Source organism: Delphinus delphis, chromosome 4, assembly GCF_949987515.2.
Source record: "Delphinus delphis chromosome 4, mDelDel1.2, whole genome shotgun sequence".
NCBI lineage: Eukaryota > Metazoa > Chordata > Mammalia > Artiodactyla > Delphinidae > Delphinus > Delphinus delphis.
Window position 1 is genome coordinate 9,315,709 of NC_082686.1, and position 25,597 is coordinate 9,341,305.

The 25,597-nt window shown below is 42.6% G+C and overlaps 1 protein-coding gene across 2 annotated transcripts in view; it reads left to right on the forward strand.

Annotated features, from left to right (window-relative positions):
* SETD4 (SET domain containing 4) overlaps window positions 1-25,597 on the forward strand; it is a 284,441-nt gene that overhangs the window by 191,912 nt on the left and 66,932 nt on the right. For both annotated transcript variants that reach the window (XR_009519220.1, XR_009519221.1), the window contains one exon: window positions 1,488-1,607. The gene's annotated coding sequence lies outside the window, so the exon portion shown is untranslated. The remainder of the gene's footprint in view (window positions 1-1,487; window positions 1,608-25,597) is intronic.

Below are 25,597 nucleotides of genomic sequence, written 5' to 3' on the forward strand. Positions count from 1 at the left end.
GCAGCCTACGTTGTCCTTCCCTCTGTGTTTCTGTGAGCTCTGTCAATTGCCCCTCCACTTGATACGGTATTTGTTTCTCTAACCTTCCTTTACTAAGGAAGGTTATGGATCCACCGAGCAATGATGTCAGACAGGCATTCTGCCGTTTTGCATCTGTGCTTGCACGGATGTGTATGATTTAAGGCCTAAAAATATATTTTATCAGTTACTGGCTATAGAAAGTCAAGTTTGACCCAGTTAGAAGTTATCAGCACTACTTAAAAGAATAGGCTTATTTACCTATATACATTTGAAATATGTATACTTGGGGGATAAAGACTACTTTGAAATTTGAGGTTCAATTGTCATGAGTTTGCTTAGGTACTCACTTTGAATAAAACCAACAGCCTCGGGGGCTTCCCTGGTGGCGCAGTGGTTGAGAGTCCGCCTGCCGATGCAGGCGACACGGGTTCGTGCCCCGGTCCCGGAAGATCCCACGTGCCGCGGAGCGGCTGGGCCCGTGAGCCATGGCCGCTGAGCCTGCGCGTCCGGAGCCTGTGCACCGCAGCGGGAGGGGTCGCAGCGGTGAAAGGCCCGCGTACCTCAAACAAACAAACAAACAAACAAAAAACAGCCCGTGGAAAATTATGACTGTTTGTTGCCGTTTGGATTAATGCTGCTTATAGAAAATACGTTCCCAGAGGGCAGGGGCTATAGCTCATGGATATTTACAGCACCTGCTGTGAAAGAATGTGCCCTGTTCTTAGCAGACACTGAAATGAATGTTTTAGAAATCATGATAGTTTTGCAGTTCCTCAAAAAATCAGACATAGAATTACCAGACGATCCAACAATTTCACTCCTAGGTTTATACCCCAAAGCACTGAAAACAGGTACTTAAATACATGTACACGAATGTTCATGGTAGTGCTAATTCATGACAGCCAAAAGGTGGAAGCAACCCAGATGTCATCAACAGATGAACAGATAAACAAGTTGTGGTATAAACATACAACGGAATATTACTCAGCCTTAAAAAGGAGTGAAATATTGATACACACTACGATATGGCTGAATCTTGAAAACATTATACTTAGTGAAAGAAGCCAGACACAACAGGTCCCACATTGTATGATTCTGTTTATATGATACATCCAGGATGGGTAAAGCCATAGAGACAGAAAGCCAGTTCGTGGTTGCTGGAGCAGGGGAGAAGGGAAATAGGGAGTTAACTGCTTAGTGAATAAGGGGCTTTTTTTGGGTAATGAAAATGTTTAGGATCTAGAGGGAAGTGGTTCACAATCCTGTGACCATACTAATTGCCACTGAATTGTGCACCGTAAAATGGAAAATTTTATGTTACGTGAATTTCACCTTAATAAAGGTAAGGAACCACAGCAAACACCCACTGAGCACTTGCTGTGAAGCAGGCATCGTATTAAGCATTTCACATAATTCTCCCATCGAGGTCACATGCCCCTCTGTGACGGGTGATGAATTCCTTCCAGTTTACAGATGGAGACCCTGACGGAAGCCCAGAGAAATTAAGCAACATACTCTCCTTCTGACAAGCTTTCCAGAACCTCGCATTCCCAGAGTTAAGTATGGTGACTCGAAGAAACTTGGAGGTAGGTGATTCTGAACTGCTTCAAGTGTGAAAGAACACCTCTTGGCTCTGAATTTGGACACTGGGTGGTCAGGGACTCAGAGGCTGTGGTTCTGTGTTTAAAAGGAATGTTTGCAGTTCTGGGTGGATGCAGAGGTGCGCTTCAGAATTCTTTGTGGATGATGAAATTTGAAAGGCCAGGGAGACTTCCCGGTGGGATCTCATGATTAGGGGTTTCCTGGAGGGGGGTGTAGGCAGGCTGGTGTTAGGATGGACACACAGGATCTTTCAAAGTGGCCTTTGGTTCTGAATTCATACTTGACTGGTCACTCCTCAAGTTTCCTTGTAAATTTTTCATTTATAAAATGTTAGCATATAATCTCATTGAATCAGTGGCTGGGGATTTAAAGATTTTCAGATACGCAGGCCGTGAAATATCTGGGTTGACCGTATTTCCCATGTTCTGGTTTTCCCCTGTGGTTTGCTAAACATGATTCTATAAAGACTTTTCTATTAGGACCTGCCTACCATACTGGGCTACTCTTTTCTTTCTCCATTTATTTGCTCCCTCCCTCTCTCACTTACACATTCACTTATTCATTAACTCACTCACTTACTTATTCACTTGCTCACCCACTTTTTCCCACTAGCTCGCGCATTCTTTAGTTCACGAACTCCTTGATTGATTGAGACATTTAATCTATATAAACAATACATGAATTTACATTCCCACCAGCAGTGCAAGAGGGTTCCCTTTTCTCCACACCCTCTCCAGCATTTATTGTTTGTAGATTTTTTTGATGATGACCATTCTGACTGGTGTGAGGTGATACCTCATTGTAGTTCTGATTTGCATTTCTCTAATGATTAATGATGTTGAGCATCCTTTCATGTGTTTGTTGGCAATCTGCATGTCTTCTTTGGAGAAATGTCTGTTTAAGTCTTCTGCCCATTTTTGGATTGGGTTGTTTGTTTTTTTTGATATTGAGCTGCATGAGCTGCTTGTAAATTTTGGAGATTAATCCTTTGTCAGTTGCTTCATTTGCAAATAGTTTCTCCCATTCTGAGGGTTGTCTTTTCATCTTGTTTATGGTTTCCTTTGCTGTGCAAAAGCTTTTAAGTTTCATTAGGTCCCATTACAGCCACTATGGAGAACAGTATGGAGATTCCATAAAAAAACTAAAAATAGAACTACCATAAAACCCAGCAATCCCACTACTGGGCATATAGCCTGAGAATACCATAATTCAAACAGAGTCATGTACCACAGTGTTCATTGCAGCTCTATTTACAATAGCCAGGACATGGAAGCAACCTAAATGTCCATCGACAGATGAATGGATAAAGAAGATGTGGCACATATATACAATGGAATATTACTCAGCCATAAAGAGAAACAAAGTTGAGTTATTTGTAGTGAGGTGGATGGACCTAGAGTGTGTCATACAGAGTGAAGTAAGTCAGAAAGAGAAAAACAAATACCGTATGCTAACACATATATATGGAATCTAAAAAAAAAAAAATTGTTCTGAAGAACCTAGGGGCAGGACAGGAATAAAGACGCAGACATAGAGAATGGACTTGAGGATGTGGGGAGGGGGAAGGGTGAGCTGGGGTCGAAGTGAGAGAGTGGCATGGACTAATATATACACTACCAAATGTAAAATCGATAGCTAGTGGGAAGCAGCCACATAGCACAAGGAGATCAGCTCGGTGCTTTGTGACCACCTAGAGGGGTGGGATAGGGAGGGTGGGAGGGAGACACAAGAGAGAGGAGATATCGGGATATATGTATATGTACAGATTCACTTTGTTATACAGCAGAAACTAACACACCATTGTAAAGCAGTTATACTCCAATAAAGATGTTAAAAAAAAAAAAGCAATACATGAAAAGTCACTTGTAAAAATGCAAATGGTATAAAAATACATCAAGCTAAATGTGAGAGTCCTCTTGGGCTGAGTCTCCCAGCTCTCTCTCCATCTCATTCTGGGCTGCATCAGGACCACCTCTCCTTCACAGTTCGTAGTTCAGTGTGCAGGCTTCAAGACTTCTTCTAGACATTTATTTTATATGTAGATGTATACTGTGAGGGTTTCCCCACATTGTATATCATAATGATAATGGATTCCTGTTCTGGAAAGTCTTTTTAAAACAACACCTGTTAAGTTTTTGACTTTTAAATTTATTTTAAAGCAGTTTTATCGTAAAACTTTGTAGAACTTTGCCAGTCACCCTAGAAATTCCCTCACTCCCACCAAAAGTAATCACTTTTATGGATATTATGGTATTAAATTTGTTGCATCATTATGGTTTAATCCAAAGTATGCAGCCCTCCACACTATAGGTTTTGCCCATTAAAAAAATTTTTACATTTGAACCTGAAGAACCTGGGCCCTCTGACCTGTGGAGTATCCCTCAGGCTGGAGTTTGCTGACTGCACACTCATGGTGCAGATCAACATGCTCCTCTGTTCTCTGTCCTCCTATAAATTGGCATCTGGATCCAGAAGTCTTACCAGGTCCAGGTTTAGCCCCTGGACTAGAATATTGTAGGTGGTGCTGTTTTCTTCCATCACATACGTGCTCATTTCTCCCTAGTTTTTCATATGATGTACATTGTCTAGATCTATTCATTCACTGAGCACTGCAGAATGCCGATGTTCTAATTACATCATTTAGTTTTTGTTTATCCCAGCTATATTAGCTGGGATAATTTTATAAGGAGATACCATCTTTCATCTACTATTTGGTTACCTGGTGGTATAGTTCATATAGGAAAGTAATATAAATATTTGGCACTCTCCTTTTACTTACTTAGTTTTCAAGATAATGTATGGGTTCCTTGTCATCCTTGAAAGTTGACCAGTTAGGTTTTTAAAACATGTCATTATGAGCTCATGGATTTAAACATATTTGATGAGTTTCAATCTATAGCAATTCTCATCCTTATGGGGGTTCACATTGTCCCATCTTTGACCCAGAGAAGCTCTTCAACTTAGGCCTCTATAACCAGTTGCTCTTGTGTCTTCTTGAAATGAATCTAGAACTGAGTTCATCACCATTTCTAGGCTTTTCCAGTGAAGAGAGCTAGGAAAACACATATGTATGTATATGTCTATATCTATGTCTGTTTATCTATCTATCATCTACCTGTTATCTAAGATAAAATGCCTTGTGAATTCACACTGATTTCTAATTCAAGTTAAAGACTACAGTGTTTGTACTTTACCTCCTCTGTACTGCATGTGTATCTCCTTTATTTCACACCAAAAACCTTAGTTCTCAAGCACACAGAATTAGAGTGGTAGAATTAGAACTTCCCATCATTACTCACTTGCTTTATTCCATAGTATATACACAACAGTCTCAGAATAACTACATAATGCTGTTACCACCAATTATGATTCCTGAAAATGGTCAACTTCATTTTGTCACATATGCTACCTTCATTCTCCCTCTATTTTTTATGGTTTTACTATATACTTGTAGGCAGATCTATATTTATATAGTCATATAGACTATAAAGTCTCCCTTTATAAAGTCTCATTAAGGGTTAGTTCTTCAAGTAACCCCATGTTAACATGCTCACCACATGCCTTGTGTACATGCTTCTCTAGTCATTTTGGTTGTTGAAGCTTGTGCTCTAGTAAATTCCTCAGGAAGAACTCAAGGGAATGTTTTCTGAGATTCTTCATGACGGCAACAGTTTCTCTGCTCTTTACACATGAAGGTGGTCGGTATTGCTGAACCTATGTCAAATCAACGCTATGTGTGATGCGGGATCTGCCTTTGCTCTCAAGGTCACTATTTGGACAATTGGCCAAATTTGAATAAAGTCTGCATAATAGGTATTGGACAATAGTATTGTTCATTTTCTTACTTGGATAGTGATATTGTGGTTATGTAAGAGAATGTTCTTGTTTGTAGGAGACACAAACTTCAGTGATTAGGGATAGAAGTGCATCATGCCGGGAACTTATGTACCTAGCTACACACGCAAGATAAATGGTAATATTTGGGGAATGTAGGTGAAAGGTACATGGGAATTCTAAATTCCTTATACTATGCTTCAACTTTTCTGGAAGCCTAAAATTATGTTGAAATGAAAAGTTAATGTATAGATATGCATTTCTCAATAGACATATAAATACGTACCTATGCCTATTTATGCCAGCATTCATAACTTTACTGGTACAATTTTACTGTATCTTTTGAGTTACATATTTTTTCAAAGATAAGTAGTAGAGATTTTTTATGATGTTTAAGAACTTATTAATATATTTGGCACAATAAAATATGGCATCTCAGTGATGGATCCAGAAAATACGCAGGGAAGAAAGACATAAGTGTCTGCTTTGTGAAGAAAAAGAATCCATTGACAATGCAGAGATACAGAGATTCATTCTTGATTCATTTTTCGTAGATGTTCATTTCCGCCATATTTTCTTAATCGTTAGCTGAGACCTTGTTCCTTTCTTCTGCTACTTTTTTCCTTTGAAGCCAAATAAACATGACCAGACTTTTATTATTATTTTGCATTGAGCGTCCCAAGATTTAGATTGGTGGTTTCAAAGTAAACAAACAAGGGACAGATGCGAGGGAAATGCATAACTCTATGGACTTTCGTGTGTATCAATTTTATTAGGCAAATTCATAAAAAAATAAGTTTCTGCTCACTGTACTCTGTCCTTAGGGACTAATGTTCTATAAAGGGGGAACAATTTCCCAGGAAAGGTAACTCTGGGAAGATGTTATGGATTTTAGAACCATTTCCCATCCTTGCTGTTTTTTTAAGGCTTATGGAGACAGACCATTGTGTAGCTAGTGAGGTATGTGTGTGGGTGCTCCCTGGTGGGTTATGTTCTTGTCCTGATATCGTGGGCACAGGTGGATGTAAGTGCCTCATGCTTGGATATCCTGGATCCTTTGTCCAAAATGTGTTCATCTTTTCCACTAGGTGTCAAATTCTTGAAAAGTGGAAGCACGCCTTAAAGATATGACACAAATCTTCGTCATCTGCAGCTCACAAATGGGCTGTCTTTGAAGGTTCTTTCTATGGCCACAGCTTGAAATTCAACATTGCACTTTTCTATGGACACATGATAGTTAGGTTCCCAGACCAGCTGACTGAAATTTGCCAAGGCCGCCATGTTAATTTCTGTAGTATTGAAGCAACACTACAGACCCCAGTCGCTAGGTGTGCCTGTGTTCCAGAGAAGCGTCTCTCAATCGGGCCAGGGAAGGCAATTTCTTAAGGCCCTGCTGGCTGCATACCTAACACTGTCCCTGCACTAATACCCGTGGAGCGTGGCTCTTTTCTTACTCCTCTGCTCAATGACGTGCATGCTCCTTACTGACTACCAAACATAGGCACGCTCTTCAGGAAGTATTCAAGGCCTTCAACCTCCATCTTTCCCGTCCCACTGTGTGCTATTTCCCCACCTGGACACATGCCATCTGAAGCCTTGCCTGAACATGCCCCAGGCTTCCTTGGTTTCCTACCTTCGCTCATTCTGTTCTTGGCACCCCAAATCAGTTCCCATTTGTGTCATCCTAAGAGATGCCTCTTCTTTGCTGGCTCATCTCATATGCCACCTCCTTTCCTGACTTCTCCCAACTAGAATGCATCTTTCCCTTTTGTGTACATCCTCGTCCTGTCTTATGACATATAATATGATTTTTATGGGATCATGTTTTTTAGACTATTATCATTTATACTTGGAGGGCGGGGATCCTTGTCTTACCCACCATGGAGGATCCAGCAATGCCTAGCACTGTGCTTGGGGTATGGTGGCTACACAACAAATCCTAAGGGTGTTGAACAGCTTCCCTGCCTCCCTGCTGCCTCCCACCCCCATCATCCTTATACTGAGAAGGGGTGGGCTGCATGTGCAAGTGCTGGTAGGAGGCCAGGGAGGGGAGCTGTCTTTGTTGCTTTCCAAACATTAATATCCACAGACGGCTCTAAGTGCTGTCTACCTTTGGCTCTGAGTCAGATATAATAAAGCAAAATCAGCCATTACGAGTAATGCTTTCTAACTTTTGTTGTAAGACTCACAAAAGGCGCTTGCTATCCGTGACTGGTGTCAGATACAATAAATATAATTAATTTCTGGAAACACATAGATGAAATTACTTAAATCATGGCTTAATTTGTTTCCAGCCCTCCGGATTTCCTGGGCGGAGAGCAGACCACGTGGCCCTTTGCTGGGAAGAAGCAGCAAGCTCTTCTCCCAGGTTTGGCTGTAGGGACAGTGACTCTTTCTGAGCCTTTTAAACTTGAAAGTGGAAAACATTGGGTTCTCCGTATCCATCTCTTGGGGACTCACTGAAAGAAAGTTTGTTTGAGCAGGAGAGGTGACCTCTCTTTTCATCTCTGATTATATTTTCACATCTAATAAAGTCAAGAGTGGACTTTGCACCTGCTTCCCTGAGTACAAATCCAGTGAGACCACAGTCCTGGAAGTGAATGGCACTGAGTTCTTTCCTCCAAGTTAGTATTGCCAAGGGACTCCTTGCCACGGGCCATTATGGCTTTGGAGCTACTGCAATGTAAAAATCACTGATTTAGAGGCATCCTTAGTGTTCATCCAGTCCAAGAGCCCCATCTGACAAATAAGAAGGCAAGCCTTGGTGAGCTGGGGGGGTCACATCGTGGCTGAGTGTCGGTGGCTGGGTGAGAACCAGCTCTGCTAGGATCTTTTCTACCTCATGGACTTTTCTCAAATACTCCTCCAGGTGAGATTCTTTTTACTATTTCATAGATTCCATGATGGAAAGATTTGGTCAACAAGACCATGAAGCCCTTGCATCTATTTAACTAATATTTGTGGAGGGCTTACTATAGGCCAGGCACTTTCTAGGTGCTAGGAATACGATGATGAACGACACGTATACAATGGCTGCCCCGGCGAATCTTCCACTTTACTGGGGCAGCCAGATACTAGAAAGATTAGCTTAACGAATTTTGATGAGTGTTGTAAAGGTCAGGTGTAGGGTGCCTGGAACCTCTAACTAAAGGGGCAGGGATTGGCTGGAGGAAACTGAACTTATTTTAAGTAACAGGAACAGCATGTGCAAAGGCCCGGAGTTCAGTGAGGGCTTTCTCTCTGCTTACCCTCATGTCCATAGTTACTCTAGACTCCTTCATGGCCACACCCTGCTTCTCTCTCCAGCCTCATCTCTCCTGCCTGCACACTAAGATACACCTGAGCATTGTTTTTCAGTTCTTTGCCCAAGCTTTTCTTTATTTTCATGCCTTTGCACATCCTGTCTCTCTCCTGGAAATGTGAATTGCTTCCAGCTCCACTCATGCATTAGGATTCAGCTTTCAGTCTGACCCTCCTGGACTGTTTTAGCTAATTCTCCTATAAGATATCATAACACCCTGTGTATCCTTCCACAGACGTCAATGTACTTGTGTATTGGCTTATCTGTGTCCCTTGCTGGCCTGTGAGCCTTCTGTGGGGCTCAGAGGTGTGTCTTATTTGTCTCACTGTGCCTCACACAGTGTGGAACTCGATAGTTGCTCCCAATACATGTTTGTTGTATCAACAGATAAAGAAATATAGGTCTCTTGACTCCAGCCCAATTCTCCTTTCTGCCTCCTTTTCCTTTCTGTTGTCTGTTGCACCATACGTCTATCCTTCCTTCTATCTGTCCAACAGACATCTTTGAGAATCTGCTATGAGCTTGGCCTTGAAGCTGCTCATGGTCTAGCATAAGAGTTGGATGGGCAATTAGATAAAAGATAGTTTAGCAGGGTACTTGATGTCATAGGCGTTTAAACAAAGGGCTCCAGAGCGTCAAAGGTGGATGCATATGTCTGTCTGGGATAATCTGGGAAGGCTTCACCAAGGTAGTGCTGTCTGAGCTGGGTCTTGAGAGATGAGGGAGATTTGCCCAGTGTGGAGCTATGGAAAGTAAGAAGTTCAGTGTTCACGGAATGGAGGGTGTGTACCTGTTGGGGGTATGGGGAGTGAGGATGGGGAAGGGTGGGTGGCAAGAAGAGAGAGCAGTGAAGGCCCCATGGAAAACACTCTTGCTTGCCTCTATAAGCAATATGAGTTTTATTGTGTAAGCCCTGGGAACCCTACTGAGGTTTTTCCGCAGGGAAGATCTCTGTTTTGTAGGAAGCTGACGGTACCTCCCTGGGGCCATCCTAAGAGAAATCCGGGAGATAACCAAGGCAGACCCTGCAAGTGGGTTTTCGGTGCTGGTTGGCCATGTGGTCCCCTGTTCCTCAGCTGCCTTCTCTTTCAGCATCCCCTAGTCTGGGGCTCACCACAGGAGGAAAGAAGCAAAGGTTAGAGGGGTAACTGGCTCATTTGCAAGGATTTGTCTGTCTCTTTTACCTCTGGAGGAATGGCACTTTTGAAATAGTAGTGATTGCCAGCCCTTTATGTTACGTATCAGGCATCCCATATTGTTTGGCCTTGACTTAAAAATATGCATACCAAGTCTTCCTATTTCAGAGCTGATGAAAGGACTCATTCTTCCAGGACTCCTCTTGTTATAACAACAATGGCAAATCTCTGCTGACTGATTGGAGGAGGCCATTGAACTTGACAGTAATAATTACGGAACAGAATGTTTACATCACGGTACCTGTGAACCGTCCAAGTGCTTCAGCTGCACAACTAAGAGGACCAGCTAAAGGTCTACATCATTGTCATAATATTTACTCTGAAAACTCACAGTTGGACTAACGTTTCTATCGCAGGCCCTGCTGACATCAAGGAATCTTAAACTTCCTTTTTGACAGGGAGGTTTATGGGGCCATACATCAGCAACCAGAACACAGTTCCTCTTGCAGATGCCCATTGAATTCATGGGCTATTAACGACTGATGTTGGATTAGAGATCATCTATTCAGTTGTTTCTAAACTTGGCTGAGCCACAGAATCTACCAGGGAGACTCTAGACATTTCTGGATTCCTGAGCTCCACCTCTGGGTACCAGGATGTTGTCGATATATTTTCTTAAATGAAAAGGTTATGCTTCCAGTTATGAGAACTGCTGATCTCATCTTGTGGATGCTGAGGGCTACAGGATTGAAGCCACTTGGAAGGTTAAACCAACCCAGAAGCCTCGGCCTCTCTGAGTGGAAGAGAGGGATACTAGTGACCCCTGGGGAACACTTTTGTTGATAAAATGCTTTTGTTAAAAAAGTCTCAATTTTGACTTCAAGGGAGGCACCTTCACAGTGTTCCTAAGAGTGGATTCTTTGACTGCCCTCCTAGAAACTCTCTCGGGTGCTTGTTAAGAATTCAGATTCCTGGGATCTCCTGTAGACCCACTATATCAAAAGCTCTGAGGGTGGGGCCCCAGGAATTTGTATTTAAACCCACCCTTCATGTGTTTCTGATGCACATTCAAGTTGGAGAGCCATTGGGTTTTCTCTCCTTTTGTATCAATTGGCACCTCCCTGTTTGTGGCTGATTGGTCAGTGCCAGCTGACCTCATGGGAACTGAAAAGTGCCAACCAGGAACACGTCCAGTGCTCATTCCTTGTGCCACTTGATGCTGTGGACTGCACACTCTTGAAATGCTCTATCCGGTGATTTCCATGTCCACCCCCCTTTCTCTGTGTCATCGCCTGTCTTGCTATGTCCTCCTTGGACTTACCTCGTTCTTGGACTCCTCTTCTTCCCCCGCCCCTCCGGAGCAAGCACACATCTCTCTTGATTCCTTCACAATAGCAGTGATGATTTCTGACTGCCTTTCACCAGCCCAGACTCATTCCCTGAGCTTCAGCCCCACCTGTACAACAACTTGTCCAGTACCTGCATTTGGATGTCCCACGGTCCCCTCAAATCCACCTGGCTGAATGGAGCTCATGAACCTCCCTGAACACCTGTTCTCTCTCCACTACTTGAGTTGATGGTGTTGCCATTCATCCACTTAGAACCCCAGACTCCTTCCTTTCACTTTACCTCCGTCCATGAGCAAACCCTGCTGATTCGGGCTGTTAAATATACCTGAGTCAATTATATCTCAATAAAACTGGAAGAAATATACCTGAAATCTGTTGTCTCTTTTCTCTCCTTTATGCCATTGACTTACCCCGGACCTCCATCATCTCTCACCGGGGACTTATGATATCCTTTCTAAGCTAATCTTCCCACCAGTCTTGTTCTCCCTAATCCATCAACCACATTGTCTCCAGAGTGATCTTTTAAACATCTGGCCACACCACTCCTTGTGATTAAAACCCTTCAGAAACTCTGCATTGCCTTCAGGACTCCTTAGTGTGCTACTCAAGGTCTTCTAAGCTCTGCCTGTTCCTCCACTTAGCGCCTGTTCATCACTTCCCCTCTCTTTCCCTGGGACTTTACATTCTAGCCATTCTAAGTTACTCTGCTCCCTGGAGCCTTGAGGCATTTTCAGAGGAAATTCCCAATACCGGGGGCATCTTTCTATCACTCTTTCCTTCTCTCTCCCTTTCTGTCTATCCATTGAGTCCCTAAGCATCCTTCTAGATGCAACTCTGTCCCTCTGAAACCTTGGTTGACCTTCTGGCAGGGGTGTGGCCTCCACGCTGTTCACCATCCCATCCCATCCCCACCTCCATCATAAATCTGTGTGTGCAGTTTTGTGTGCACCCCTACTACCCCTCCTTGACTAGACCCATCTGTTACGTCCAGTGCTGAGAATTGTGACTGGTTCTTAGTAGGTCCTTAATTAACACTTCTTGGGGGAATGAATGGATGAATTATTCATAGTGTCTGACTTTTAGAACCATATATCATATAAAAATCTATACTTTAATTTTAGCCGTTCTTCCCATTTATGAAACACGTGTCATGAGTTCATGCGCTGGCAGTAGAGTTCATAAAAATAACTATGCATTCTGATTAATTGACTCATATTACCTAATGAATTTACCCATTAAGGGGTCAGCCAGAATCTGGGCATGAAGCAGATATACTGTGGCATGGATCAACATTACAACCAAGTCCCTTAAGAAGCTGATAGGAAGGGGTTTTAAAAAACAACCAAGGTTACTAAGCATTACTTCATCTTTTACAACACATTGGACACTTTTTTTTGAAAACCAAAGGAAACCATATTTCATCATGGTAAGGAAGAATCATGCTAATAATGGAAAACAAAACTATTCTAACATTTTAGCTAAAATCATAGTGTCGGCTGTAAGTAAAAAGAAGTTTGAGATGCCCAAGGGGGTCTATATTTTCCTGGTCCTTTTGTCCACTGAAGGATGCCTTGAGTGGCTGGAGCCAAGTCCCATCAGCAGGCAGGGAAGTGTTGGGGTGAGACAGGGGTGTGGGATGGAGGAAGCAACACATCAGTGACACATCCTGGGAAATAATTAGGTTTGAGTACAACACGCTTAGACTGCAAAGCCTTGAACATGTATTGACTTGTCCTCTAGGCCAGGCACGGGGTTTTGTGTTTTATATAACCTATGCCATTCAATCCGCTCCACTGCCCTATGAAACTACGATGAATTTCTTAATTTTATACATGTGGGAGCTGTTAATTGATTCTCGGTAGTTCAGGAAGCAGCTGAGGAATTAGAAAACATGCACCTGATCCATTCCCTCGTTAAGATTCAGAAGGGATGGAAGTTAGCTTGCCTGAACTCAACGGGAAGAGACACAGCTCACAATTCCTCTGTCTTCTTGTCCCCCAATGGACTGTCCCTTGATTCTCTCAGAACTCATGCCTCTTGGGTTCCCACCCCTTGCCCAGATGGCACAGGTGGCTGTATTGGGCTGCAGAGCAGCCCAGACCGACACAGCTGCACTCTCTTTGCAGAAGGGCTTGTCAGCTGAAAACATCTCTGTCAAGCTCACGGTGGGAGAATGGAGTGTGGTGTCTGACCACAAAATGCCCCGTTCAGGGCTTCACTGGTGGCGCAGTGGTAGAGTCCACCTGCCGATGCAGGGGACGCCGTTTCGTGCCCCGGTCCGGGAAGATCCCACATGCCGCGGAGCGGCTGGGCCCGTGAGCCATGGCTGCTGAGCCTGCGCGTCCGGAGCCTGTGCTCCGCAACGGGAGAGGCCACAGCAGTGAGAGGCCCGCGTGCCGCAAAAAAAAAAAAAAAAATGCCCCGTTCCCTCTACTCCTGCTGGCTATGGACAGTTGTGACTTTCATGACATAAGAGACTGGTGTTAGAGTAGTAGGGGTGTTAGAATAGTAGGGGACCAGAGCGTTAGTTCCTCTTAATTCCCAGATGAGAACACTGGGTCCCTGGGTGGGTGGGGGGAGCTCGCTTGTCCAAAGTCACAGCAGTGCGGGTGTGGAAGGTGAGAGTTCCCTAACATGCCAGGACTCTTGTCCCTCCACTGCCAAGGCTCCACTACATGCCAAGTTCACCAGCACTCTCCTTCCTCCCTGCCCAGTAGACAGTAGGTATCATTTTTTTTTTAATTTTTAAATTTTATTTTATTTACTTTTTTATGCAGTAGGTTCTTATCAGTCATCAGTTTTATACACATCAGTGTATACATGTCAATCCCAATCGCCCAATTCATCACACCACCATCCCCACCCCGCCGCGGCTTTCCCCACTTGGTGTCCATACGTTTGTTCTCTACATCTGTGTTTCAACTTCTGCCCTGCAAACGGGTTCATCTGTGCCATTTTTCTAGGTTCCGCATACACGCATTAATATACGATATTTTTTTTCTCTTTCTGACTTACTTCACTCTGTATGACAGTCTCTAGGTCCATCCACGTCTCAACAAATGACCCAATTACGTTCCTTTTTATGGCTGAGTAATATTCCATTGTATATATGTACCACATCTTCTTTATCCATTTGTCTGTCGATGGGCATTTAGGTTGCTTCCATGACCTGTCTATTGTAAACAGTGCTACAATGAACATTGGGGTGCATGTGTCTTTTTGAATTATGTTTTTCTCTGGGCATATGCCAAGTAGTGGGATTGCTGGATCATATGGTAATTCTATTTTTAGTTTTTTAAGGAACCTCCATACTGTTCTCCATAGTGGCTGTATCAATTTACATTCCCACCAACAGTGCAAGAGGGTTCCCTTTTCTCCACACCCTCTCCAGCATTTGTTGTTTGTAGATTTTCTGATGATGCCCATTCTAACCAGTGTGAGGTGATACCTCATGGTAGTTTTGATTTGCATTTCTCTAATAACTAGTGATGTTGAGCAGCTTCTCATGTGCTTCTTGGCCATCTGTATGTCTTCTTTGGAGAAATGTCTATTTAGGTCTTCTGCCCATTTTCGGATTGGGTTGTTTGTTTCTTTAATATTGAGCTGCATGAGCTGTTTATATATTTTGGAGATTAATCCTTTGTCTGTTGATTCATTTGCAAATATTTTCTCCCATTCTGAGGGTTGTCTTTTCATCTTGTTTATAGTTTCCTTTGCTGTGCAAAAGCTTTGAAGTTTCATTAGGTCCCATCTGTTTATTTTTGTTTTTATTTCCATTACTCTAGGAGGTGGATCAAAAAAATTCTTGCTGTGATTTATGTCAAAGAGTGTTCTTTCTATGTTTTCCTCTAAGAGTTTTATAGTGTCTGGCCTTACAACAGTAGGTATCATTTTATTGATTGGTGCCTAATTCAGTGATACTCTTGCAGCACCCCTGGTCTGCACTTTTGCCTTGAAGTTGAGTTGTTTCCTACACTCTCAGGATGAGGTTATCACAGTCAGGTTCTAAGCCTCTTTCCTATTCATTTCTCCCTCCTCCTAGGTCTTTTGGCCTTTTCCACAGCATACCTTCCACGCTGGTGCTCTTCAAACACAGCTTGTAATTTTTCTCCCTTGCTGAAGCTATTTTCCCGGCCCAAACACCCTCCTCTCCTCTCCTCTCTCTGTGTTTTGATCATTAATAAGAATCATACTACTTTCTAAAGATACTTTATTTTTTATTTATTTTTAATTTCTAAAGTTTTATTTGGTCGTGCCACGTGGCTTGTGGGATCTTAGTTCCCTGACCAGGGATCGAACCTTGTCCCTGGCAGTGAAAGCACAGAGTCCTAACCACTGGATGGCCAGGGAATTCCCGAGAATCATACTACTTTTAAGATACCCTCTCCAGCCACTTCAGACCACAGGGAATCCTTATGTCAATAGTCATGGCAACTCCAACCTTTGAAACTCAATATATCCTGGCTAGGCCAGTGTTTTCCAGAGTAATTCCTGGAAGATGTGTCTCTCAAAGGACACCTTTCTCCCTGTATTCTGCTCCCCCTGAAGGATGGGTCCGTGACTAAGTCAGTCTGTGAAATGCCAAATGTTTTCTCTGCCTCACGGAGACTCACATTGCATGTCAGCACACTAAGGATCTGAGAAGTTCTGCATTATAGAAACGGGCTTAGCTTTTTCAACCCTGTACTTCCCCAATTTATGTCCTTGGAACCTTTCATCTATGTGACTCTGTTAGCATCCTATTGAATGCTTTTTGGGGAATGCTCTTCTAGGAAGTTTATGACACACAATTAGAAATTTATAGGACTTATCTTCCCAGTCACACTGTGTAAGTTTCTGTGCTCTTTATCTCTCCCAAATGGCCAATAGAATGTTAATTTCTTTCTTTCTTTTTGAGAAGTTTATGTTGTGGCAAGCGCTAAGAAAGGTTTGCTTGTTTGCCCGTATGGAGTCCTGGTGCAGAAAAGAATTTTTTTCATGCTGGGATAGAGCAAAGATAAGGAGTGGTCAGCAGGAAAGGTAGAAATTGTCCAGAGATGAGAACAACTTAGACTCTAAAGTTTTCATGAACCATAAATGAGGTTGGGTTTAGAAAGGCCAAATCTGGGTTCAAGATGGCGGAGTAAAAGGACGTGCACTCACTTCCTCTTGTGAGAGCACCGGAATCACTACTAAGTGCTGAACAGTCATTGACAGGAGGACACTGGAACTCACCAAGAAAGATGCCCCACATCCAAGGACAGGAGAGAAGCTGCAATGAGACAGTAGGAGGGGCGCAATCATAATAAAATCAAATCCCATGGCCACTGGGTGGGTGACTCACAAACTGGAGAACACTTATACCACAGAGGTCCACCCACTGGAGTGGCTTCCCATTCCAACGTTAGGCTTCCCAACCTGGGGGTCTGGCAACGGGAGGAGGAATTCCTAGAGAATCAGACTTTGAAGGCTGGCAGGATTTGATTGCAGGATTCGACAGGACTGCGGTAAGTGGAGACTGCAGTCTTGGAGGGCACGCACAAGGTACTGTGCACATTAGGACCCAGGGGAGGGAGCGGTGACCCCATGGGAGACTGAACCGGACCTACCTGCTAGTGTTAGAGGGTCTCCTGCAGAGGTGAGGGGTGGATGTGGCTCACCATGGGGACAAGGACACTGGCAGCAGAAGTTCTGGGAAGTACTCCTTGGCATGAGCCCTCCCACAGTACACCACTAGCCCCACCAAAGAGCCGGGTAGACTCCAGTGTTGGATCACCTCAGGCCAAAAAACCAAGAGGGAGGGAACCCAGCCCCACCCATCAGCAGACAAGTGGATTAAAGTTTTACTGAGCTCTACCCACCAGAGCAACACTCAGCTCTACCCACCACCAGTCCCTCCCATCAGGAAGCTTGCACAAGCCTCTTAGATAGCCTCATCCACCAGAGGGCAGACAGCACAAGCGAGAAGAACTACAGTTCTGCAGCCTGTGGAATGAAAACCACATTCACAGAAAGACAGACAAACTGAATAGGCAGAGGGCTATGTACCAGATGAAGCAACAAGATAAAACCCCAGAAAACAGCTAAATGAAGTGGAGACAGGCAACCTTCCAGAAAAAGAATTCAGAATAATGATAGTGAAGATTATCCAGGACCTCGGAAAAAGAATGGAGGCAAAGATTGAGAAGATGCAAGAAATGTTTAACAAAGGCCTAGAAGAATGAAAGAACAAACAAACAGAGATGAACAATACAGTAACTGAAATGAAAACTACACTAGAAGGAATCAATAGCAGAATAACTGAGGCAGAAGAATGGATAAGTGACCTAGAAGACAGACTGGTGAAATTCACTGCTGTGGAACAGAATAAAGAAAAAAGAATGAAAAGAAATGAAGACAGCCTAAGAGACCGCTGGGACAACATTAAACGCAACAACATTCACATTATAGGGGTCCCAGAAGGAGGAGAGAGAGAGAAAGGACCTGAGAAAATATTTGAAGAGATTATAGTCAAAAACTTACATAACATGGGAAAGGAAATAGCCACCCAAGTCCAGGAAGCACAGCGAGTCCCAGGCAGGATAAACCCAAGGAGAAACACGCTGAGATACATAGTAAACAAACTGACAAAAATTATAGACAAAGAAAAACTATTAAAAGCAACAAGGGAAAAATGACAAATAATATACAAAGGAACTCCCATAAGGTTAACAGCTGATTGCTCAGCAGAAACTCTACAAGCCAGAAGGGAGTGGCATGATATATTTAAAGTGATGAAAGGGAGGAACCTACAACCAAGATTACTCTACCTGGCAAGGATCTCATTCATATTTGATGGAGAAATCAAAAGCTTTACAGACAAACAAAAATGAAGAGAAGACAAAGATACTACAAAAAAAGAAATTACAGACCAATATCACTGGTGAATGTAGATGCAAAAATTCTCAACAAAATACTAGCAAACACAATCCAACAACACATTAAAAGGATCACACACCATGATCAAGTGGGATTTATCCCAGGGATGCAAGGATTTTTCAATATATGTAAATCAATCAATGTGATACACCAGATTAACAAATTGAAGAATAAAAACCATACGATCATCTCAATAGGTGTAGAAAAAGCTTTCGACAAAATTCAATGCCGATATATGATAAAAACTCTGCAGAAAGTGGCCATAGAGGGAACCTACTTCAACATCACAAAGGCCATATATGACAAACCCACAGCAAACATCATTCTCAATGGTGAAAAACTGAAACCATTTCCTCTAAGATCAGGAGCAAGACAGGATGTCCACTCTCACCACTATTATTCAACGTAGTTTTGGAAGTCCTAGCCACGGCAATCAGAGAAGAAGAAGAAATAAAAGGAATAGAGATTAGAAAAGAAGAAGGAAAACTGTCACTGTTTGCAGATGACATGATACTATACATAGAGAATCCCAAAGATGCCACGAGAAAACTACTAGAGCTAATCAGTGAATTTGATAAAGTGGCAGGATACAAAATTAATGCACAAAAATCTCTTGCATTCCTATACACTAACAATGAAAGATCAGAAAGAGAAATTAAGGAAACAATCCCATTCAGCATTTCAACAAAAAGAATAAAATACCTAGGAATAAACCTACCTAAGGAGATTAAAGACCTGTACTCAGAAATCTATAAGACACTGATGAAAGAAATCAAAGATGACACAAACAGATGGACAGATATACCATGTTCTTGGATTGGAAGAATCAATATTGTGAAAAGGACTATACTACCCAAAGGAATCTACAGATTCAATGCAATCCCTATCAAATTACCAATGGCATGTTTTACAGAACTAGAACAAAAGTCTTAAAATTTGTATGGAGACACAAAAGACCCCGAATAGCCAAAGCAATCTTGAGGGAAAAAAAATGAAGCTGGAGGAATCAAGACTCCCTGATATCAGACTATACTACATTGCTACAGTAATCAAGACAATATGGTACTGGGACAAAAACAGAAATATAGATCAATGGAACAGGATAGAAAGACCAGAGATAAACCCATGCACCTATGGTCAACTAATCTATGACAAAGGAGACAAGGATATGCAATGGAGAAAAGGCAGTCTTCAATAAGTGGTGCTGGGAAAATTGGATAGCTACATGGGAAGAATGAAATTAGAACACTCCCTAACATCATATACAAAAGCAAACTCAAAATGGATTAAAGACCTAAATTTAAGACTGGACACTATAAAACTCTTAGAGGAAAACATAGGAAGAACACTCTTTGACATAAATCACAGCAAGATCTTTTTTGATCCACCTCCTAGAATAATGGAAATAAAACCAAAAATAAACAGATGGGACCTAATGAAACTTCAAAGCTTTTGCACAGCAAAGGAAACCATAAACAAGACGAAAAGACAGCCCTCAGAATGGGAGAAAATATTTGCAAATGAATCAGCGGACAAAGGATTAATCTCCAAAATATATAAACAGCTCATGCAGCTCAATATTAAAGAAACAAACAACCCAATCCGAAAATGGGCAGAAGACCTAAATAGACATTTCTCCAAAGAAGACATACAGATGGCCAAGAGGCACATGAAAAGCTGCTCAACATCACTAATTACTAGAGAAATGCAAATGAAAACTACAATGAGGTATCACCTCACCAGTCAGAATGGCAATCATCAAAAACTCTACAAACAATAAATGCTGAAGAGGGTGTGGAGAAAAGGGAACCCTCTTGCACTGTTGGTGGGAATATAAATTGATACAGCTACTATGGAGAACAGTATGGAGGTTCCTTAAAAAACTAAAAATAGAATTACCATATGACCCAGCAATCACACTACTGGGCATATACCCAGAGACAACCGTAATTCAAAAAGACACATGCACCCCAGTGTTCATTGTAGCACTGTTTACAATAGCCAGGTCATGGAAGCAACCTATATGCCCATTGACAGATGAATGGATAAGGAAGATGTGGCACATATATACAATGCAATGTTACTCAGCCATAAAGAGGAACGAATTTGGGTTATTTGTAGAGATGTGGATGGACCTAGAGACTGTCATACAGAATGAAGTAAGTCAGAAAGAGAAAAACAAATATCATATATTAACGTATATATGTGGAATCTAGAAAAATGGTACAGATGAAACAGTTTGCAAGGCAGAAATAGAGACACAGATATAGAGAACAAACGTATGGCACCAAGGGGGGAAGTGGAGGGGGGTGGTGGTGGTGGGATGAATTGGGAGATTGGAATTGACATATATACACTAATATGTATAAAATAGATAATAAGAACCTGCTGTATAAAAAAATAAATAAATAAAATTCAGAGAATAAATAAAGGCCAAATCTACTGTCAGAAAATCTCAGTGGAAAAGTTGGAATTTGAGAAACCCTCATCCAAAGAAAGGCACATAGCTGTGATGTAAGGAAAACTCTCCAAGCCCCGGAGAGGGAAATATAAATTTAAAGATGAAGAGAGAGAGAAAAATGGAACAGAATGCATGGTTATAAAACACTCATTTTATTTCAGTTTCAAAACTTTCCTGGGATGTGCTCCCAGATCCTCACTCCGCTACCAGGAGCTAAGGCTCTAGTTATTAAGGCTCTGTTGTTGCCAAAATTTCCGTCTTCTACACTTTTTTTTTTTGCTTCATTTTTCAGCAATGACCTTGCATAACCCTATGTCTTTATCTGTTCGGTTCAACAGTTATTTCTTGAGCACCTTCTGTGTGCCAGGCTATACAAAAATAAATAAATAAGTCAGCCTTTTTGCTTGTGTCTATTTTAGCCAGGGGGTAGGGAGAGGGAACATTAGACACAATGACAGGTCATTTCAATATGGTACCAAGACAGAGTAAGCACAGGGAGACACCTGACCGAGCCTGGGGTCTCCAGTGAACAGTTCCACAGGGCCGACCAGGAGTACAGTGTTGACTGCTCCTGAGACTTTTAAGCTAAAAATGTTCTCATTTCTTCTAAAATTAGAAGGAAAAAAAGAATATGATCCAGCCTGGATTTTATTTGTCTTTACACCAACACAGTTGCAAAGTACTTTTGAATACATTTTATGGAGGAGAGGCCCACAGGGCAAAAGTGCCCGGGGAACTGTATTGGTTTCCTAGGGCTTCTGGAGCAAAGGACCACAGACTGGGTGACTTAAACAGTAGAAATGTATTGTCTCACAGTTCTGGAGGCCAGAAGTTCAAGATCAAGGTATTGGCAGGGTTGGTTCCTCCTAAGGGCTGTTCCAGTCCTCTCTGCCAGGTTCTGCTGCTCTTTTTTTTATAAGGACACCAGTCATACTGGATTAGAGGCCCACCATATGTCAATATGACCACATTTTAACTAAACTAACTACATCTGCAACGACCCTACTTTCAAATAAGATCACATTCTGAGGTCCTGGGGGTTGGGATTTCAATATATGAATTTGGTGTCTGTTGAGGGGGACATAGTTCAACCCATAATAGTGTGCTTGAGGTGGACAAAGGAGTCACGTGGCTTACTGTGGTTACAGGTCCCCTCTCCTCCGTCCCAAAGAAATAAAACAAATACGTTCGTGAGTTCTTCCGGTAGGTCACGAGACTACTGTGGAAAATTAAGTTGCAGACTTGATTGGAACATTTTATTTACTGACTTAGCTTGTAATTAAGAGGGCCAGATTTAACAATCTTAAAAACAAATCTTTACCCTCGAAAGAGCTGACCATGACATCTTTAGAAAGTTAAGCCTTCTGGTTGAACTCAACTCAAGTTTTCTGTAGAAAAATCCCCTGCATGTGCCATCCCCAGTGGGCCTGGCCTCAGGGGGTCCCAGGTTGTCCAGGGCAGAACTCTCCAGGTTTCACTGCTGGGAGCTGTTTTTTCCCCATTTCTTAGGGACAGGCGGTGAGCCAGAGAACTGATGCCAGGAAGTGGGGATGAGGATTTTGAGCAAATGTTACTCCTCTGGTTCCCACCCTCATGTCCTCAGGGTCGGGGTCTAAAAGGGGCCAGAGCATATTTCTCACAGGTTCTGCGTGCTATTTCGGGGAAAGGGCCAGGCAGTCACCCAGGCACGAATCTGGCACAAGCCCCCCAGAGCCTGTTTTGAATCTGCGTTTCTAATTCTGCCTTTTGCCCAGAGAGTCCAGGGGATGTTGTCTCCCTCTGGCCTCGCTGTGCGGGCCTGCTTAGCCGGTGGTGGTTTGAGACAAGCGAACCCTACTTCTCACTCCCGCCCCGCCAACTCTGCAATTGCTTCTGGGTGTCTGGTCCTCATTAGGGTTGGCTGAGTTGACGGTTTACAGCTTCACCCTGCAGTGCCACCTCACCTGTGGTTGACCAGATGCCCCCATCTTCACTTATGAAGAAAAGGCCACAGGGCACTGCTCAGGCAGTTGCCAGAGCTTGTCCTCTGGGCTCACAGGCCATGCAGCTCAGCTGCAGCTGTCACCACCTTCCTGTCCGGGAGCCCAGCTCACCACAGCCTCTCCTTGCCCGGGGTTTTGCCAAACTCCCTGGACGGCAGCCATCTTGGGTTTTCTCCTGGAGCCCATGGACTGTCTGGGTTCTCTCACAGGTTGTAAGAGAAACAAACTGAAAATGTGCTAAGTCCTTCATCACCTCCTTTTTCCAGCCTCTCATTTGAAGCTCTGTGTGTATTCCCAGACTTGCACTTCTTAGTATTTTTCATAAAAATAACTCTGTTTGGCAGCTCTGGGTAAACATCTTAGCTTTAAAGCCTTTACAATTAGACCTCTTATTGCAACTGGAATGGAGCAGCTGTAATTAAGAAAAATACACAGAATAAAGGTTTGAAAGTGTGTCCTTTGTTTCTGGAGCATCTGAGCTGTTTTGCTGTTAACAGGAGGAAATGTTTAGAAAAATCCAGGGCATTTCCAAACATCTGACTGCTCAGCTGGGTAAAAATATAATCTAAGTATTTCCTTTCAAATTTGCATCACTTTATGATTAGTCAGGGCTTTTGAAGTATGAATTTCCTTTTCTGAAATGTTTTCTATTACAGCTGTGTCTTTTTATATTTGGTGACCCAATTATACAATTCTTCAGCATGGAAAAATTCACGTTATTAGTTTAAAATTATATTGTAGCGCCTCAATAACAGGTTTTGTAAGGTTATGTTTTATACATTTTTATAAAGTTTATTTTTGTTGTTTTGTTCTAGGGTGTAAGGAACGGAGGTTCTGGGGGGTGGTGTTTAAGGAGTTTTTGAGGTAGGACAGAGGTAGAAACCAGAAAGGTGGTGAAGATCCCTTTTGAACGTACCCTTTTTATACATTCATTATTGTAAGGGAGAAAGTTGGCATTGGATTGAAACATTCCTGATGATTTGAACCAGAGCATGTCTGGCTGTGGGACTTCTTCATCTTGGATGATTTAGAGCTCTTCTCATTTTCCTTTACCCGAAGGTACAACCATGAGCCTACAATCATCTGTTTGCTCCTAGTATCTTTTAACAGTGAACGCTTAAAAAGATTGTTGAGTTTATTTCATTACTTAGACACGTTCCAAGAGTTCTGGAAAAACATGGCCTCAGAGAGAATATAATCTGGAGATTAACATTCTTTAGAATTTGCCTCTCAGGAGATACTTGAGCACACCAATTCTTTAAAAATGTGTTATTTATAGCTCCAATATTTTCTTTATAATTTGTTCCAACTAGTTCATCATCATTGAAACAAGGATTATACTCCCCTTTTTAAGGCCAAGCTGTTCGCTTCCAAGTGAGAATTTAAAGAAAATTCAGTGTTTGATTTTTTTCCCCCTTATCTTTTCTGGGAGTAGATATATTGTGTGAGTGGTCCACACACCTGCCAAAGTCAACTTTTAAAATAGACATAACGTAAGCCCGGCACACAACTCAGCCTTGTTCTCTGGGTGGAGCTCCGTCTCAGAGGGTTCGGTTCTATAGGATTGGTTTGCCAGCCATGAAGCCTACAGAGAAAATGTAAGAAAGAAAAATGATTGCCTTTTGTTTGGAGTCACCTCATCCATCAGTGGCATTATTTGGTGCAACTTGATAGAAGCATCAGGACCTTTCCCCACTGCAAATGCAGTTCAAAAATGGCACTTGTCTGGTATGTGGTGGGGACACTCTGTGTGATGTCCAGGGCTACGGTGGTGTTGCTGGTCTCTTGTGGCCCCTTGAGACAGAGCTGCTTCTCTTGAAACAAGCCAGGGGCTCACTTAACACAGGGTCCTCCCTGTGATTCTTCCAAGGGTTCTTGCCATCATTGTCAGGGATTTTAAGGCACTGGGAAGTGAAAGGTCAGCTGCGACCAAGACACACCTTCGAGATGGTGCTATTGGGGACCTCTAGGCTGTGGATTGATAACCAGAAGCCAAAACAAATGATCTATAGTGCAGAGGATCAGCATCTGAAATTTGGAGACTGACTCACTGCCTGTATTTTAAGAAATGAAAAGAAAAACTAAAAAAAAATCTCAACCTTCAAATGAAGAGTGGTTGAATGATCCACAGTATGTATCTTCAGGCAATTTTTTAAAAAAGAAGGAAATATTTCAGCCTCAGTGGTCCTTGAATAACTAACAGAACTCAGCAGTGTTAGAGCTTGTAATGGGTAGAATTGTGTCTCCCCCCCCACCAAAGAAATGTTTAAGCCTTATACTGTGAATGGAGCCTTATCTGGAAATAGAGTCTTTGCAGATGTCAAGTTAAGGATGGTAGGATGAGACCATCCTGAATTTAGGGTGAGCCTTAAATTCAATGGCTGTTGTCCTTATAAGAGAAAGGAGTAGGAGTTTTGAGACACAGAGACACACAGAGGGATGAAGGCCATATGAAGATGGAGGCAGAGGTTAAAGTGATGCAGCTACAAGCGAAGGAACACCCAGGGGTGCTGGCACCCACCAGCATTTAGGAGAGAGGCATGGAAAAGATTCTTCCTCAGAGCCTCCAAGAAAGAGCCACATCTGCTGACATTTTGATTTTCAACTTCTGGCCTCTGGAATCGGGAGAGAATAGATTTCTGTTTTAAATTACCTAGTTTGGGGCAATTTGTGGCAGCTGCAGCCTTAGGAAACAAATACAGAACTGTATGGGGTTTTAAGACATCTGATCCAGAGAGCCTCATTTTATTCTGGGGAGGCCCAACGGCTTGCCCCAATTTGCATGGTAGATGTGCAGCTGAGCTTAGATGAGAATACTTGAGCACAGACCCTAAGTTGAGTGTTCCTCCAACCCACTCATGACCTATAGCACACCCAGTATGTGCAGAGCATGGGGTCGGGTTCCAGAGGGAGTACAAAGGTAAGTCCCATCAGCTTTGCTATTCAGGAGCTTCAAAGAAGTCACATATTCAAAAGACTGTGATATGGGGTGCTCTGTGGTGTCATTAGAAGTT